Here is a 12,440-nt window from a genome sequence, read left to right as displayed (position 1 = left end):
CCTCCTGAGTAGCTGGGACTACAAGCACCTTCCCAGTGTTAGGGCTAGTTTTTCTATTTATTTGTAGTAGAGACCGGGTCTCGCTCTTGTTCAGGCTGGTCTCCTGAGCTCAAGGGAACCTCTTACCTTAGCCTCCCAGAGGGCTAGGATTACAAGCATGAGCTACCTCCCTTGGCCTCTTTCTTTTTTTTCTTTCCCCCAGCTTTTTTGATATATAATTGACAAATAAAAATGGTATATATTTGGGCCAGGTGCAGTGGCTCACACCTGTAATCCTAGCACTTTGAGAGGCCGAGGTGGGTGAATTGCCTCACAGGTTTGAGACCAGCCTAAGCCAGAGAGAGACCTCATTCCTAAAAATAGCTGGGTGTTGTGGATGGGCACCTTGTGGTCCCAGCTACTTGGGAGGCTGGGGCAGGAGGATCTCTTGAGCCTGAGAGTTTGAGGTTGCTGTGAGCTACGATGCCAAGGCACTCTACCCAGGGCAACAAAGTGAGACTCTGACACACACACACACACACACACACACACATATATATATTCAAGGTGGACCTTGTGATGTTTTTATGTGAGTACATTGTGAAATGATTACCACAATCAAGTTAATTAATACCTCCATCCCCTCATATAGTTACCCCTGCATGTTTAAGCTCGTGTGTAAGAACACTTAAGATTTATTTTCTTAGTAAATTTCAAGTATATTATACACTATTATTAACTATGGTCACTTTGTTCCTTTGGGATTAAATAATTTATCCTTTGGCTAATTCCCATAGAAAATGTGAGAATCTCAAACTGTGATTCTAAGTAAATAAATAGAATTTAAATATTTATTTAATGAGTTTTTTTAAATTTATAAACTCATAACAAAAAGATTTTGTGGGATGAAAAGATGTAGGACTTCTGAAAGGCAGACCAATACAAGACTGCCACTTATGAGACGCGCACCACGTCCAGGACTCACACGCTCCCTGCATGATGCCACCGTGATGTGACAAGCAGAAAATGCTGAGCAGTGTCCATGTCCTTCCCTCGCTGCCCACCTTTGTCCAAGCTACTCATGTTTCTCTTTGTTTTCTCTTTTTCCCTCTCTTTCCCCACATCCAGACTCTGCTTAATTTTATATTTTCTCTCTCTCTCCTCTCTCTGTTTCTATTGTGTTTTTTTAAATAAAATATTTCTCTTGGCATTGAATAGCTCTCATTTGGCCTCTTCTCATTCAGCACATAAATTGGGTCATCTGAGGGTTTTTTTTTATTTAGATTTCCTTTTTCTAGAAGTTTCTTGGAACTATTGATGCCTCGCCCCCCACCCCTGTTTTAGGTTAGTACAATGATTTTTAGGTAAAATCTGATTTGAAGGGACTTTTTTCAAATATCGGATTTTGAATAGTTTTTTGGGGTCCCCCAAGCCTGGTTTTGATTTCTCAGTGTCTTGTCAGTTGAAACGTAGACAGTTTTTTTTTTCCAAATTGGAATCCCAACAAAATAAGATGGATAGTTTTTGGAAACTCTTTTTTTTTTTTTGATTTTGGCCAGGGCTAGGTTTGAACCTGCCACCTCTGGCATATGGGACCGGCGCCCTACTCCTTGAGCCACAGGCGCCACCCAGTTTTTGGAAACTCTTCACTTCAAAGTGTTGAAGGTCAATTTCAGAGCCAGAATTCTGTAACCTAAGAATCCGGAAGCAAATTCACTCACATATAAAGATACTATGCTTGTCATTTTTATATAATATCAAGAACATAGCTGTCCTATAGAATCACTGACACGTTTTTGCCTCAGAGTCTTAACACATAATTAAGACAGTGTCCCCAGACAACTATAGTTTAAACTCCTGAGGATGAAAATACAGGAATGCTTGCTGCGGCTTTTTCTTTTTCTAATTAACCTTTTATTATAAAATCTTCTAGAGGAGCCCATGTAAAAAAAAAGTTTTAGAGTAAAAAGAATTTCAGAGAGAAATATGAAAGATGGGAAGGGGCTAAAAACAGTAGGACCCCCGTAGCTGACCACCTCCTTAAGGTGACCTAATTGTCATAGACTGGACATTCACCACATGTCATAGACTGGACATGCACCACGTGTATGCATCAGTACAGCAGGCCTGGTTCCTTATGTTGACCACTTCTATATGCCGACCAGTTTGTTACAGTCCCTTGGGTGGTCAACTCACAGAGGTTCTACTGTGTGTGTCCGAACTTAAATGCTCTTTCCAGAAAGAACGTTTTAAAAAGAATTATCACAACACCCGACATGGATATGTGATAAGAACGCAGAGTCAAAGCCATAAGGACTTATTGTAGCAGACCACCATCCAGCTCATGGCAAGGAGAAGTGAGAATTAAGCTTGGAATACAGGGAACATCTCGGTCATATAACACCCTGGTGATAAGCGCATGGGGAAGGGATTCTGTTCTCCTTAACATGAGAGCTCGCAAGGTGAGAACATCAGTGCTTGGCAGTCTCTACACCTGTGGTGTAAGTAGCCACAGGATCACGTCCATAAGAAGCTGCAGGAGAAGGTAGTCGAGGCCTACGTACATTCACGGACTCCCTCACTCGGACTCTTTCACTTCTCCTGCTTGCAGAGGCCCGCGGGCACAGGCCCTTCTCACAAGATTGCTAAGATTCATTCTCTTACAAAGACTGTTTTTCTCCCTTGAAGACTGTCTCTCTCTCTCTCTCTTTCTTTTCCTTCTACTAAAGTGAATAGCCTTCAGGCACCTAAGGGTAATTGTTCCTGAGCAAGGTAGCACAGCCTTTCCCGTCCAGACCATAAAGAAGCCAGGGCGGAGACCTGGCCATTCCTGGGCCCCGACAACTGGCACCCAGATCAGACTTCACAAGTGACAATGAAGATGGGACAGTGACCAGCCACTGAGAACTTATTTTCACTTTCACCATCCTATCTTCCCCCTTTCCTTTCATTTTTCCAGTTTTCCACAGTATCATTCATTTTGAAATAACATTTAAAATGAATTGATAGTTTATTTTATGGGTGCTGAGAACTTGTAGCAGGACAGAATGAAAAATGAAACCATTGGTGTAAAGTCTGTAGTCTTCTCCTCACAACTTGGAGCTTCATTGCCCAGCATGGAGTAGGCTTTCACTTTCTCAAATCAGCTCAAAGCCTGCCACCTTCAAGCCATTGTCCCAGGTGAACAGCCAAGACAATACATGACCGGTTCTTTACTGAGTCCAGCGCCCCAGGCCTGGGTGGCTTCCAGCAGCTCCTTGCCCTTCTCTGGAATCGATTTCTCCTCCCCATCTTTTAGACTGTCGCCAAAACACCTGAGATAGGACGTCTCCCCATCAGGAAAAGTGGTTTAATGTGGCAGTGACGGGGTGCTCAGCCATGCACAAAGCACAGTTTGAACACGTGTCCCTACCCCAGCTAGTGTTGGGTACGTGCCACCTAACAGCCCGAGCATCTTCTTACTGAGGACCATTGCCTTTGGCCATCAGATAGCAAGGATGAAGGTGAATTCAAAGACAAAGGAAATTATACCGTGGGAAGGGTTAATATTCAAATCTGCTTTTAAATATAGTCTAACTCTTACAAGCTTTGAAGTGGGTGCCCCAAATAATGAGTCATTTTTCTCTGAAAGGTTTTGCCTTGTGCAAACACTGATGCATTTTCCAAACACAGAGGACCATGGGAATATCTTGTGAGTTTTAAAAGATTGAGTTTATCCCTGTAGTAACAAAACTGATTTGCTAAATGGGTTTTCAGTATCCTACAAAAGATAGAAAATAAATTGGAGCCGATGTGGTAGGAAATGTCACATTTCCCCAAAGTTGCTCTAGTTAATGAGGATGCAGTGGGACCATTTCCTCTTAATCGTGAAATGTTCACATATTAGGATCTGCACGGGGACTGTTTCTTCCTAATTATAAAATATGGCACCTTAGAGCTCACTGGCTTGGGAATGGAGGGACATTTGTGGAATATGTGGAGAATTCTTGGACACTTTTATCTTTCTCCTCACATTTTTTTGTTTTGAGAGAAAGCTGATTTCAGAATCCTGAGTTTACAGTTATATGGCAAAATAGGATTTTTCCAATTACCAGATTCATTTAATATCTTTTACATCAAGTGAGGAAAATGTTTATGTGGTAAAAATAAGCTTTCAACAAACAGATATTCAAAACCCCACACACTTGTTCCAATTGTTTGTTACCTGATCCATGTTTAATGCTAAGCCAAATCTGTATCCTCTAGTGTTTACAATTTAATTAAATGCTCTGTTCTGTTAACTGCAGAACCACTAAGCCTCTAGATAGTACTAATTGCTTTTTTCATGTAGGCTGTGTTCTGGATCACATGACTGGTCCAGTGAACTATCAAGGCTGGGCATTCACAGGCAAACCTTTTACCCAGTGCCAGCTGGGGCTTTTCAACCTCAAGTATTTTCTTTTATTATTATTATTATTATTATTAAATCATAGCTGTGTACATTAATGAGATCATGGGGCACCATACCCTGGTTTTATAGAGCGTTTGACACATTTTCAACACACTGGTTAACATAGCCTTCCTGATATCTTCTTAGTTGTGTTAAGACATTTACATTCTACATTTACTAAGTTTCACATATAACCTTGTAAGATGCATGGCAGGTGTAATCCCACCAATCAACCTCCCTCCGCCCACCTCCTCTTCCCTCCCCTCCCTCACCCACTTCCCCCTATTACTAGGTTATAACTGGGTTATAGCTTTCATGTGAAAGCCATAAATTAGTTTCATAGTAGGGCTGAGTACATTGGATACTTTTTCTTCCATTCTTGAGATACTTTACTAAGAAGAATATGTTCCAGCTCCATCCATGTAAACATGAAAGAGGTAAAGTCTCCATCTTTCTTTAAGGCTGCATAACATTCCATGGTGTACATATACCACAATTTATGAATCCATTCGTGGATCGATGGGCACTTGGGCTTTTTCCATGACTTAGCAATTATTAACTGGGCTGCAATAAACATTCTGGTACAAATATCTTTGTTATAATGTGATTTTTGGTCTTCTGGGTATATACCTAGTAGAGGAATTATAGGAATGAATGGCAGATCAATTTTTAGATCAGGATGATGTTTGCTTCATAGAACGTGTTGGGTAGCCTTCCTTCTTTTTCTACACTTTGGAACAGGTTGAGTAATATAGGTATTAGTTCTTCTTTAAAAGTTTGGTAGAATTCTGACGTGAAACCATCTGATCCCGGGCTCTTCTTTTTAGGAAGATTTTGTATGGTTGATGCTATTTCAGAACTTGATATTGGCCTGTTCAACATTTCCACTTGATTCTGGCTAAGTCTTGGTAGGTGACGTGCTTCCAAGTATTGGTCAATTTCCTTCAGATTTTCACATTTCTGAGAATAAAGTTTCTTGTAATATTCATTAAGGATTTTTTGAATTTCTGAGGAGTCTGTTGTTATTTCGTCTTTGTCATTTCTGATTGATGAGATTAGAGATTTTACTCTTTTTTTCCTGTTTAGGTTAGCCAAAGGTTTATAAGTATTTTCTTACTTTCTGCTGGTGGAACTTATCAGTCTGTTGGCTTAAGTCAGATTGTTTTGTTTAACTATATACGTTTATTTCAAATGAACTTTGGACTCGAATGATGCTCATGTTGTCAGTGGGAGTGCTATTTCCTTTCAAAATGTAAAGAAAGTTGTTATTGCTGATTTTGTAGTTTGAAAGAGGCCAGATCCTCAGTACAACAGAACACCAAAAGCTTTGGCTTTCTCCGGAGAGTGCTGCCAACTCCGGAATAAAATATCTTTGCATAAATCTTTGGCTAATCTGTTTTGATGTGATTCACAGCCACGTTCTCATTCTCTTCCCTTCTGCAGTACATTTTCTCAGAAGGCAGAGCTCTGATAAGGTCAGTAGGTCAGGGCCTGCCCTGGGGCTATTTTCCTTAAAGAATGTGCTGTTCATAGTAAGCTTGTGCTGGGAAGAGATGAACATGGCGAAACATAAACAAAAATAAGACAACTGGATTGATGTTAACCTAAAACATTCATTTATTTTCAATAATTTTTGAGTGTTCTGTTTCTTTTTATGACATTTATTATTTTTATTCATTATTGATTTATACCAGGGCTTACACACTCTGTTACACACTCTTTTTTTGTAAGAGATGGAGCTGTCTCACTATGTTGCCAAGGCTGGTGCAGACCTCCTGGCCTCAAGCACTCCTCCTGTCTTAGTCTCCTGAGAAACTGGGATCATAGGTGCAAGCCACCATGCCAGGCAGGAAGATAAAAGTGTTTGGAAAGGGGCTGAGAAACAGCCAATTTCCCATTGCCTATAGACAGACCAAAAGGAAGATACAACGGCTGTTTCTTGGTATTCCTTTATCCCCCCAAACTTAACATGATTCTAAAATGTTTGGGCTGCAAAGTGATATATAATAATTGTTGATTCCTTGGTGTTGATTATAGCAGCAATAACACACAATCTGCTTTGTGCTTCTCTTTATTCAGTTATTTAATAGTACACGGGATTGTCAGCAAGCGATGTGTTTAAAATGAAATAGCTATATTGAAGATTTACTAGTGGTTTACAAACATAAATAATGTTTGTCCACGTTTTTTAAAGGCTAAAAATCATCAGAAGATAATGAATCTCTTATGCTTCATTGACAAAGGTAACTTCAAAACTTTAAAAGTATGAAAAATGACATACTTTTTGCGTGAAAATATGTCATGCTTACTTAATTTCAGGACTTTGTTACAAAACTCCACAGAATGTATTCCTTCAGCCAGCATAAATGCTTCACATTTGTGGCTGGATACTGATTAATGTCAGTGGTTTGAGTGATCTTACCTAGAAATGTTAAGATCAGTACTTGGAGAAAGTAGAACATTATCGTGGGAATGAAAGGACTGTGCTTCATGAACGTGCTAATTCTAAGGGAAATATTCTTGCAAGGAATCTCTTGACAGATATAATTCCTCACATGAGAAGATACTGAATTTTTGGTCTTCCTCAAGAAGTGATTTTGGTGCTGCTGCATACACATGTAAGAATATGTCATAACAAAAAAAGAAATTATATCATAGTCATATACAAATAATGAATAACTTGGCAGTTAATCTATTTTATCCAATGCATATTAAGCTTATAAAAAATAGATCTATAATGTATGCTATTCATTGTGTCTCTGAAGAGTTTGCACCCTGTACTCGTGAGGAAGATTCTTATCTGTCTTGTGTGACTATGAATTGCCCTCTCACCTTCTGGAAGGTACAGTCCTGGCAGGGATTGTGGATAATGCTGCTCAAGAGTTCATGCAGCGTGAGTTTTGCTTTGATTATTGTGAAGAAGCTAAAGAATGCCAGCTTGTCTCAGAGACATCATTGCAAAAATAGACTGCAGAGTTTAGAGCACCAGAGAACAGAAAATTAGGTTTACGTTCTGGGTGTAGGAAGAAGAATCAACTTGAGATACAAATGGATTGGTTTAAATGAAGGCAAGAGGGATCCAGGCAGCAGGCTGTCAATATCAGGGCCCATTCTTTCCAAAGGCCCTTGTGAAGTAATTGACCCAAGGCATTGCTCATAGCCATTGAATAGAAAGACCTATTTTAACAGTCACAAAACAAAGGGTGTGGAGGGTGTCAGGAATGAAAACAAACCATCCCAGACACCTCCCCCATTGGTATGTGATTTTTGTATAGGCCAAGTAAAGTCATTAATGAATGAATAAAATTGCTGGTGAATAGGCTGATAGACACACTTAAAGACCAGCTAATATCATTTGTAAGTAAAGTTGTTTCTGGGCAAAATTCAATTGTGGCTGTATTTTCTTAATACAATTCTGGTACACGTATTTTAAATGGGCACTGAAACTTTAGGACTATAATATGAAATTTCCTAAATATTTGAATGTATTTACATGGAGAAAATAATTTTGTCCTCACTACATACATGCCCTCTCTGCCTAACCACCAGTTGGTGGCCAGATCCAAGATCAGGGTGGATATACCCATAACTCAGGCAAAAAAAGTATGGCAGACAGATCATTGCTCTTGTCAAATCTACTCTGTGCAAATTAGACTTTCTTGATTTCATGAAATCACACTTTTCACATGTTTATTGCCAGCGGCCACATTGAATTCAGCTAGAGAAACATGGATTATTATAATGTAGAAAGGATTCTGTCACTAATTTGCTACCTGTGTTGGGACTTCTTATCATCTCTACCAGCCTTTTAGCTAAAGGATTCATTCAGAAACTACTGTCACCTCTTGTAATAGTTGATATAAGCCAGCCTGCTTTAGCAAAATGCCTGAGGAAATCTTTGCTAGAATCCCTTTATAACCCACTAAACTGATTTTTAAATAATTTTCTTACATTAAGAAACTATCATGGTTGATATTTTTGATGTGATCAGATGAAACTTAAAAATATTTTTTGTTTTACCTGGTTCCTTTTGTCAACATACACAGAGCCAAATTGGAGATTAATCTTCAGCACTTCTAAGTCAAATTACACATAATTAGTCATTGTTTAATCATGTAACTGAAAGACTAGCTAGAGAGATTCAAGATTTCAAGGGCTAAGCACAGTTGGCTGGTGGTTTTGTAACACTATTTAATTCCAATGGTTGAAAACAATATTAGAATAAATACATAAAAACTGCAAAGTAGACTGGCAATGAAATTATTGTTTTGCTTAAGATCTTCAAAAAATAAAAATTAAAAAATGAAAATTTTCTTCAGTGGTTTTTAAATTCTATAGCATAAATGCAAGTTTTTCTGGAAACACTTTTTGCATTTTTTCTTACAATTCCCATCTTTTTAATTTATAACAGAATATTATTCTTCCTAATTAAAATGAAAGCTGAGACATTTAAAGAGAACTGTAACACTTAAAAGCATTAGCACCATGCTGATTCAACTGAAGTAGCTGAAAAAGCAGTGATGGTAAAACTTAATTACCTTTTTTGTTTAATGTCAGACCATGACAAAAATACATTTGCTTACATTGGTACAATTTCTTTTTATTAGAAAATTATCTTTATTATAATTTTTGCTCTTGAATATAAACTTCAAAAGTGTGTTTACTTAGTGGTTTTCATTTGTATTATAAAGAAAATGATTCATTTTTAATGAATTCCTTGTGTTCAAGCACACGTTCTAAACGCTGCCTGGCAAAACGCTAAAACTCTTATTCTCGGAGTGCCTCAGTTTATTCATCCATAAAATGGGTGTAAGAATCTTTCCTACCTGTTACAGTTCTCAGGAGGATTCAGTGAGTTAGTATTTTTTAAGGGGTGCAGAGTAAGTTCCTCTGTGTCTGTTACGTGGAGAGGAACACACCCTGTCTGACATCCTGCCCTTCTTCTCCTTTGCCAAGTCTCTCCTTCCTCCCTGTTCCTCCTCTTTCTTTCCTCTCCCTTTACCTTTCTTCCCTCTTTTCTTCCTTCCTTCTTTTAACACATCAGATTGCCATACAGAATTTGTGCTGAGATCATTGTTTATCAGTGCTAACAGAGATATTTAGTAGTTTTAACTTTCTGTGTATATTTGGTCTCTTCTTTCTATTTTTGTGATTTTCTTTTTTTGCTTTTTTTGTGTTATCCATGGAAAATAAATATATAAAAATCTGCACTGAAAAGCGCAAGGTGTGCTTCATAATCTAATCATCATGTAGACAGGATTAGGGGAGAGGGAACAGCTTGACATTTGCTGACATTACAGAAGCCAGGAGTCAGAGCCTGTTTCTCAGTGCTTGTTTGAAGGTAATGGTGCCTGGAGCTTCTTAATAAAGCTAATGGGTCAGTGTGATTTAGGAACCTTCCTTCAGGGACCTACCTGCCAGTGGTGATCAAAGACTTGATGCCTCATTGAAAGCATGTTAGTGCACTTCATGTCAATGTTGAAGTGCGTGGCTTGGGATCACATTAACATCAGTGTGCATTAGATACCCAGGTTCAAGTGTCCAGGAGAAAGAGAAATGAAGGAAAGTGTATTCATCTAGAAGTCAGCTGTATAGGTAAAGAACAATCTGCATTTTAAAGACCATTTTAAAAAGCACATATTAGGGACTGTTATTTCCAGTATAAATTAATAAAGGAAACACTTTAAAAGGGCGGGGGGGGCACAAGTGAATTTCAAAGAATTCTTTAGATCATGAAAATTGTATTATCATTCACAAGAACCATTCAAGGAAGGTTGCCAAAAAAATTATGGCTTTGGGAACACCTAGGATTTTTATTTTGACTTCAATTGTCTCTTTAATATTTTTATTTCTGGAGGATGGGTGGAGGGAGGGTGATTGGTAGGATTACACCTGCGGTGCATCTTACAAGGGTACGTGTGAAACTTAGTAAATGTAGAATACAAATGTCTTAACACAATAACTAAGAAAATGCCAGGAAGGCTATGTTAACCAGTGTGATGAAAATGTGTCAAACGGTCTATAAAACCAGTGTGTGGTGCCCCATGATCGCATTAATGTACACAGCTACGATTTAATAAAAAAAAATTTTTTTAATATATATTATGGGAACACTAATTAAATAAAATTTTAATTTAAAAAATATTTTTATTTCCCAGGGTATGCCTATTTATAGAGAAAATACAGAATATCTTACATTTAGAAAGAAATAAAACTTAGATACATATGATTGTAAATAACAATTTATTGAATATTGTGTGTGAGGAAAAATGTTTGCTTTCTTTATGGAACATGCTTGGCTGAATAATCTTTAATATAAAGGCGAATCTCAGTTTAGGGCTCCTTGAGCATCTGCCCTTGAGCTGCAGGAATAGGTCTGGCAAATACAGACGAAGATGCCCTGTGCTTGGGGTGGGCACTGCTGACCCACCACCCGGGCACTCTTTTTCCTTGACGGAGTGTTCCAGGTGGTGACCATGGTAGCACATAAGATGAAATCTGGTTTCCAACCCACTACAAATTCACCTTTCTGCAAGGTGCAGGAAATATCACAGATTGTTGGCTCTTATAGCCAGGAAGGATCAACTGGAATCTGACTGTGAATCATCAAATTAGGAGAATATTACATATTTGTGAGGAGAGAGGAGGAGAGGGCAAAGCACGTTGTAGACTGTGAGGCCTCCCATTCTTACCCTACCATCTTGAGAACCTCTGTGTTTCCCACTCATTATATGTCCTGGGTAGGTTATTAGAAGTGGTTTCTTTAGTTCAAGGCACATAAGTTAATTATGGTCACCAGTCCCAGTTATTAATAGATTATGTGACAATAAATTGTCTCATTAGCACAGAGAGGCAAGTGTCCTGATGAAGACTGGAATGTCCTACTGGTGTCTGCCAAATTCTGTCTTGAGACGGGGCTGTTCTAGCAGTTTGCTTTATGCTCTGGGTATGGAGGACACAGGAAAGGGCCTTCGTCATGCCCAGATCCCTAGGGCCAGGCAGCTGTCCACCCCAGTCCAACCCAGCAGGCTTTAGCAGCTAGCAAGTTCCCAGAACCAGGAAGGGACCCACAACCACAAGATACTCATTCCCTGTAACTAATACAGGTAATTGCACATTCCATCCACATCAGTCCCTAATATAGGCGTATCTTCGAGATATTGTGGGTTTGGTTTCAGGTTCCAAACACTATAATAAAGCAAATATCACAATAAACGAATAGCACAAATTCTTTGGTTTCCCAGTGCATACAAAAGTGATGTTTATACTTCACTGTAGTCTAGTAAGTGTGTAATAGCATTTATCTAAAAAGTACAATATATATACTTTCATTTAAAAACACTTTATTACTAAAAATGCTAATGATTATCTGAGCATTCAGTGACTGATAATATTTTTGCCAGTGGAGGGTCTTGCTTTGATGCTGATGGCTGCGGACTGATTAGGGTGGTGTTTGTTAAGGATTAGGGTGGCTCTGATAATTTCTTAAAATAAGACAATAAAGTTTGTCACATCGGTTGACATTTCCCTTCGTGAAAGATTGCTCTTTAGCATGTGATACTATTTGATAGCATTTTATCCACAGTAGAGCAACTTTCAAACCTGGAGGCAGTCCTCTCAATCCCTGCCTCTGCTTTGTCAACTAAGTTTATGGAATAGTCAAACGCTCTGTTGTCATTTCATCAATGGTGACAGCCTCTTCATTAGGAGTAGATTCCATCTCTTGAAACCGCCTTTGCTCATTCATCAGAAGCAGCTCCTCCTCCATTCAAATTTTATCATGAGGTGGCAGCAATTCAGTTACATTTTCAGCCTCTATTTCTAATTCTAGTTCTTTTACTATTTCTACCACCTCTTCAGGGAGTTCTTCCATGAAGTTTTGAAGACTACAGAGTCATCCGTGAGGGCTGGAATCAACGTCTCCCAAGTTCCTACTAATGTGGATATTTCGACCTTCTCTCATGAATCATGAATGTTCTGAAATGGCATCTAGAATAGTGACTCCTTTCCAGAAGATTTTCAATTTACTTTG

The sequence above is a fragment of the Nycticebus coucang genome, chromosome 13 (assembly GCF_027406575.1).
Source record: "Nycticebus coucang isolate mNycCou1 chromosome 13, mNycCou1.pri, whole genome shotgun sequence".
Lineage (NCBI taxonomy): Eukaryota > Metazoa > Chordata > Mammalia > Primates > Lorisidae > Nycticebus > Nycticebus coucang.
This window is presented reverse-complemented; position numbering follows the sequence as displayed.